A 7399-nucleotide genomic window follows, 5' to 3' on the forward strand; every position below is an offset into this window, starting at 1 on the left:
CCTGGAGCTGGCGGGCAACGCGGCCCGCGACAACAAGAAGACGCGCATCATCCCCCGCCACCTGCAGCTCGCCATCCGCAACGACGAGGAGCTCAACAAGCTGCTGGGCAAGGTGACGATCGCGCAGGGCGGCGTGCTGCCCAACATCCAGGCCGTGCTGCTGCCCAAGAAGACCGACAGTCACAAGGCTAAAGCCAAGTAAATGTTTGTCAAGGCTTATCAAAAAAAACCCAAAGGCTCTTTTCAGAGCCACCCACTTTTGTCAGTAAAGGCTGAGTCACTGTAGTTTTGCTTTTGTGAACAGAGGCAGAAACACATACGCTGCCTTTTTTTCTAGGCTTTGGCTTAATGATAGTCTGTTTTCATCTGCCTGTGGTTTAGTGGAAGGTTTCTTCAGCAGATGGTAATATGTCTAAAGAACTTGTACTTTCTACTAAGATTCATTTTGCTTTTTGTTGTTATAGAATTTTCTAGTTATTAAGTTTCCCCTTTTCAAAGGTGATGTTTTCAATCCATTAATAGTAGCGATTATGGTTTTTGTAATACTGTCAAACATGACATCTAGCCAATAAACTCGATACTTCCTCTAAGTGCTCTGTGCTGTACTTACTAGAGGGTAACATTAACTGAAGTCAATAGTAGTTTATATTTATGTTCAAATGAACTAAACAGTAGCTGATTGCTGTTGTGCTACCAGGATTTAAACAGAGAAAAGGGAATGGGGGGGAAGTAAAGCTTGTACACGAAAAATTAGGCCCCGAAAAAAACCCTGAAATCTTGGCAGCGACCCTGAACCAATTGTTTCGCAACAGGAGGGGTGTTCCCAGCCTCGTGCCTCTGACTTATTTCCGTTTCTACTGCCTTTTAACACTCGTGTATGCCAGAATCTCCCTGGCTTACCTTGGCAGAATTAATTGTAAACTGGGTAAAGTTTTCAAGCAGGAAAGAATCGCCAGTGTTCTCATCTGATATGATGTACCACTAAGGTGACGGTTGCTGCATTCATCTGCAAAGAACACTATCACTTAATTTTTCTGGCACTACTCACTGGATCCATGTGGTATGGGGAGTTTAAAGTTTACACTTTGTTTTGGGAAAAAAAGTGAGTCGTTCTTAGAAAAACTGCTGCCATTATAGCAGGGCACAGTGTGGTTAAAAGTTTGATTCTCTGCTTTAGTGCTGCCCTGTTTGCTTTCAATTTGCTTCTGGTTTTAGCATGGCTTTTCCTATGGTCTTGTGCAGGCTCCTGGCCACAGAAGCCAGACAGCCTCTTGCCTTTCTGGGGCTCTCTTTTGCAGTTTGTGGCACTGGAGAAATAGCAGTTTTCAGTATGGTGTTCCCCAGCTCTGTGCTTCAGTCTAGGGAAAAAGAGAGATGTCAGTTAACACATCTGTGGACCTGATGTTTAATGAGATTAATGTTCCTAAAATTAGGTTGGTGATATATTTAACCCTCTTTAATGGAATGAAGTTTATACTCCTCCCTATGTCTGTGTGTTCTACATAATGAAACTGTCATCTGCATATCAGACTGTAGTAAACCATGGGAAAGACACCTATGAACAACCCTGGGTACGTCATCTTGTTGTGTGAGTAGATTTAAATTTTACTTTGTAGACTGCATAACCTTTCAAGAGAACAATTTTATGGGTTTATTTCCCTTAGAAATGAATGCTCTGCTAACAACCATACAATGGTAATGGTAAAGAAGATATAGTATTCATAGTTATTTTCGTAGTCATTCCCCTTTTTTCCCTGCTGAAGAATTAGTTTAGTCATTATGCAGTTCTAGTTTTGAATTATATATATGGGAAACAAAGCCCCTCCACCCAAAAAAAAAAAAAACAAACCAAAAAAAAAAAGTTACATGAGGTCCAAATTACGAAGGGTTGCAGGACCTTGAATATATCTTGTACAGACAGACACCTCTGTGAAGATGGTTTGTAGACGTGTTTTACCAAGACTGGGGTAACTGAGGAGCTTGGTTTTGAAAATATACATATTTTCTAATAGTGCTGTTGTAACACCAGCAGCCTCCTATAACCAACATAGACAGATAGCTGGGCATCTCATTGACAGTAACTTGATTTTGCATCAGCAGAATGGAAGAGGAATGTGAAAATGCCTCTGATCAGGAGGAGAAAAAGAGAAAACTGCCTCATGGGACCCATTTAGCAATTCTGATGAGACAGCTCTCTGGGCAGTGCATTCCTTGCACCGCCCTCCTGTTCCTGTTAGGAGGTCCTGCTCCCACGCAGCCCATCCACCCCCCACCCAAACCCTCCACTACTCATCCGTCATCTCCCACCAGTGCTTGACGAAAGGGGTACATGCGCAGTTTCAGATGGTGGAGTGCACAGTGGCCCTGAGATTGATGAGATAGCTGTGCATTGAAATGAATGAATCACATGTGAATTTGTATTTTGTTCATTTTTTCTTCATTGTGCATTTTGCTCCTTGAGAGAGGGAACCAGAAAAAAAGAACCAAAACATAGGCCTTTTAATATCTCTACTGAGAAGTTTGGCTTTTCTGTGTTATTTAATCACACAGGTTTCATTTGGGCATGTTAACAGAGGAGAGCTCAGCTGAAGTATAAATGCAACCAGGTGTGAATAACAGAGTGGACTGTTTCCACCAGGACCCATTGTTTCTCCAGTGATGAAACTTTTCAGATTTGTCAGTCTGGTCATGACAAGCATTGTGGTTTCCTGCTCCCTGCACCAGTGCCAAAGATAGGGATTTAAGGACTAATCTGCCTCTGGGAGGAGGGAGACAAGGCCCATTACAGAAGAGTTGAAGGAGGGAGAGGAGGGTAACATGGGACAGCTTGAAGAAAAACATGGAGGGGTGTTGGCCTCGGCAGAAAAAGACTTGCAGGGGGAATGGGGGCATTGTAAGGGTTGGGAACTGAGAGCTATGCTGCTCTGCAGCCTCCTACAACCCCCTGCACTGCAAGAGTCCTCTGGGAACAGCAGAAAGAAGGCAAAGAAAAGGGTTGGACATCTCCTGGAAGGGTAGAGCAGGGTACTAAATTTTTAAATCCAGAAGCAAGCTATTTCTTCCTCACTTTTCCCTACACACACACACACCCCAATTAAAGTATTTTTAACTCTTTCAGTGTTAATAAACAAGCCTGTAGGTAAAGTGGAAGAGTACACATTATTCAGTTTAGATAAATGTTGTAAATAAACTGCATCTCTTCTGCAGTTTCTTGATGTCTTCACCTGTTGCTCATCTGAAGTCCTCCCCCTGTGCCATTTCCTGCTGAGAAATATGATCTTCCATGCAAATGTTCTCAGGTGGAAAATACTGTAAAAATGAAAACAAAAAGAGTAGATGACTTATCTGCCTTAATGCTGTTAGGAGAAGGGTTAATCACCCTGACTGCCTTTATCAACATTTTAGAAATCGTCATTATTTTTAACCTGTCAATAAATGCTCAGTTAGACGCTGCAATGATAAGTTTGAATTATGATGTGTCCCATGAGGTTTTGCCTGACATGTAAAAGTATCAGCTAAGGCTAAAACTCCAGCAGCTAAACAGGTTTTACATCCATGTGACCATTTCACTTCTCCCATAGGATTTGTACCTATGGAAGGTATTCAAAAGTCCCCATATGTAGAGAGTGGAACTGGCTCAAGTAAATTTGGCTTCCTGAGCCAGCTCAGCTGAGTCCAAGCACCTGGGTTTGCCTGTAATGCAGTCAGTCTGGTCTGCTGGCGCTTGGAGCGCAGGTGGAGTCAGCTCTGTTTAAAGACCTGTTTCTATGTGTAGAAAGACTGGAGCTTTGTAATTCCTATGGTAATTCTTGTCCTTTTTTCTTGGCAGGGTGATTAAAGACACTAACCTTGCTCTGTCCCAAGTGCATAAGGCAAAAAAATAAAAACTTGATCATGTCAAGAGTTAAGATTGTTAACGCTGCAGTGGCTGCTACTTACTACAAAAAGAAAAGAGGCTTACAGGAGGTGTGAGATCTGCTGTTGCATAGAGGTAGATCAATATCCTTTCCTCTGTCTGAAGTCCAGGTTTCAGATGTAACTCTCCATGTGTGCTCTCATTTCAGGAATTGTTTCTCCCACTTTCTTGTAACCTTTGCAAGTAAAACATTTACATGAAACACAAGTAGAGCTACAAATACAAAAAGTTGTGTATTTTATTAGTGATTAAAATTCCAAGACATTCTGTTATTCCTTTCACAAACAAGCAACTTATTTTCTAGCTTTGAAATGCAAGTACATCCAGAATTGCTTCCTGAGTTTTTCAGTGTTAAAAATGAAAGGATGAAACTTTGTGATTAATATGTATTATCATTTTTGACAAGGAATGCTTTTAGAACAACTACTCCACCAGGGCTGCTGTCAAATAATTTAGTTCTTTGTAGCCCTTAAAGAAACCTAACTCAAAGCCTAAAATGCCTTTCTATCTACATAAGCCCCTGATTCTGTGACCCCAGTCTTTGAGGAAAGAGATGTTCCTGCTCATTGTAATGTTTCTTCCTTTCTTGTAAGTGTATGAGATGGGAAGGGAGTTCTCAGCTGTGTTCCCCTCTACTTTCAGTCCTCTTCTCCAAGTGAGATTTGTGTCCTGTCTCAAGCTGTGCTGAGCTCTGAACGAGTCAAACCTGACACCAGGTTTTTGAACACAAAGTCCCAATTTTTTTCATTCACAATTTGGACTGGGCACATTTTCATTGCTGGTCAAAAACCTTATATATGGGTGTGTATGTGGCCAAATATTTTTCTCAAGCTGCAGTCAATACATTCTCCTATAATGCCAATTATTTTGAAACATATTCTTTTCTATTAAAACTGGAAAAGAAAGTCTCTGTGACAATAATATTGCAATAATTTGCCCTGTGTGTTGAGTAATTATCATCTGTGGCCATAAGGAAAAAGAATTTGATTTCATAAGCAGGTGAGCAGATTTACTCCATTATTAAAAACAAAAGAAAGAACAACAAAAAAACCTCAACTAACCACAATCAAAACTGCAAAGTAGTGAAAAAGTGCTAGCATGTGTGTGATTTGATCAGGTTTTGGATCAAGTGAATAACATCTATTTCTCATTTCTGATTCACTATTCAGTCAGTTACCTAGAGAATAAAGGTGGTGGGTTTTTTTAAATTTTATATATTTTTAACATTTTATATTTGAAATTTGATGTATTTCACTTTTGTAGAAATAAAAGCAGAGGGTGTTGGTTTTTTTTTTAAAGATGAAAATGAATAAAAATAAATTTTACTGTAGGTATGGTGATCTAGAGATGGTATATATTTTTCCAAGAATGCTACTAATTTTATTATTCTAATACAAATAAGACATGGGAAATTTTGTACTCGTTATATTTTTCTGGTTATTCACTACAGTATTAAACTGTAATGTAAGTCTGGTAATTTAAGATACAAAAATGTGATGAGATGGAAAAATGTATTTTGACAAAAGTGTTTGCATATGCAAATGTAAATATACCCATATTTCAGTTAATGTGAATCAAGCGGTATTCTGAAGGCAGATATGGAGGGTAGATAAAAATACAACATGAAGGGCCTGTTTAAAGATTATGCATTCTAGCACATCCCAGTGTTGAGAACAGTTAGGACTAATAGCCTTGCTTAGCACTGGATTCTCAACAAGTTGAAGCCTTAGGGCACAAGAGCTAATAAGAGCCTAAACTTTTTGATAAAATAATGCCACAAACATAGAACAAGTTAAAATTGGCAAGATTGAAGCAGAATGAAGAAAAACCACAGAAATAACATGAGAATGAAATAACTTCAGAAGATGGCTAGCCCAGTGACCAAGAAAATCAGTAAGAAATCAAGGGAACACCAAGAAGAACTAAATTATTGTATTTGGGAACTGGGTTGATGAGCGGTACAGGTATAATTTGGGTTGCAATCTCGTGCAGAGGTTTCCTCTTTGGAGACACAGCTCTAGGTGCTCTGCATGTTGGGTAAATAAACATTTACTCAGTGGATTGGGAACTCATTTTGAATTGGGAACCTAGGGCAGGAACCCTTTAGAGGTGGCATGTATATAATTCCTACATGGTCTAAGTGGAAGTAGCATAATTCCTGCTATACCAGGACAACGTATTTGAATACTGTCCTCTTACTGTTGCTACTAAAACTACCAAAACTACTATTGCTTAAATCCACTCTGTAGAGTGGATTTAAGAATATAAACAGCACTGTTTTGAACTAAATAGGAAAGAACAACAAAGAACACGAATGATGGAAGAATAAGCTGCCATGTGACTTCATATTCACACTCTATATATGTGTGAATATATGTATATTCACTCTTTTTGCATTATTTGGTTTGAATGTTTTGAATGTTTGAAAGTTCATGTCCTCCTGTGGCATGAAATCAAATTGGTTATTTTTACTGAGCTTACTTTTACCTCTGGTGAAAAGAACAAGCACAACAAAATTTCCATGGTAGTTGCTTTTTTGTTAGTTCAGAGACTTTTTTTCTCAGCACTGTTAGAAAAATAAGGGTTGCGTTACCATCAGATCTGATGTCAAATGCTATGTTGATATTATAGTCCCCTAATATTGCCTTACCGTTCATACTGAAATTGGAGGGACCAACAAGAGCAGCCTTTTATTTTCTTGAGTAAAGAGTTTCATGGCCTAGAAACAGTTTCCCATACTGAAGCAATCTATTAAAAAAAATCCCTAAAATTTCTATGGCAGCTGTGTTAATGAAGTGTGCAATCTGGAATATATAAAGACAGGAAAGGCAGAATGAATGCTTATGAGGTGAGTGTCCAAAAGGCACTACCAAGCTCCTATTTTAACTTAGGCAACAGGGCTGCCCTGTGATAGCTGTATTTTGAACAGGGGTGTTTTTACTGATGACTGATTATAGAGAATAATAGCCACTGTAAAATTCTTCTGGTTATTATCATGTTAAATATGAACACATTTATGTGCTCATATGATGTGATCCTTCTCTAGAGTCCTTTTCTAGTGAGCCAGGTACCCTTATAAAAGAGGTATAAGGGTGTATATATATATATATATATATATATATATATATATATATATATATAACTAGACACTGTAATATACCATGTTTTAATAATCTTTTCAGGCATTGGACATACACAGAGGCCCAGAATATGCAACCTGTGTTCCAGAGTTTGCAGTAAAGCACTTGGTGATTGGATGCCTAAATGCCATTTCGAGCTGCTGAAGAAGGGTATGGAGTATAGAGGATGCCAATTCCCACTGGATATCTGAAATCCAATCTGAGACATCCCCATAAACCTTCTACCTGAAATTAACTTTGATTTACATAACAGGTATCAGATTTGAGAGACCTGGTGTCTGTCTCGTTACCTGTACTACCAAACAATATGCAGTCAGTACTAGAGAGGTGGACTATTGTGATT

The 7399-nt window shown here is 39.0% G+C and overlaps 1 protein-coding gene across 1 annotated transcript in view; it reads left to right on the top strand.

Moving 5' to 3' along the window:
- The first annotated feature begins 5333 nt into the window (after window positions 1-5333).
- Window positions 5334-7399, top strand: part of LOC114072704 (histone H2A-IV-like) — a 7443-nt gene continuing 5377 nt past the window's right edge. The window contains exons 1-2 of the mRNA XM_027910569.1: window positions 5334-5338; window positions 6965-6974. The gene's annotated coding sequence lies outside the window, so the exon portion shown is untranslated. The remainder of the gene's footprint in view (window positions 5339-6964; window positions 6975-7399) is intronic.

Source organism: Empidonax traillii, unplaced genomic scaffold (genome assembly GCF_003031625.1).
Source record: "Empidonax traillii isolate 1590-97213 ecotype Southwest subspecies unplaced genomic scaffold, ASM303162v1 scaffold3741:size47481, whole genome shotgun sequence".
Lineage (NCBI taxonomy): Eukaryota > Metazoa > Chordata > Aves > Passeriformes > Tyrannidae > Empidonax > Empidonax traillii.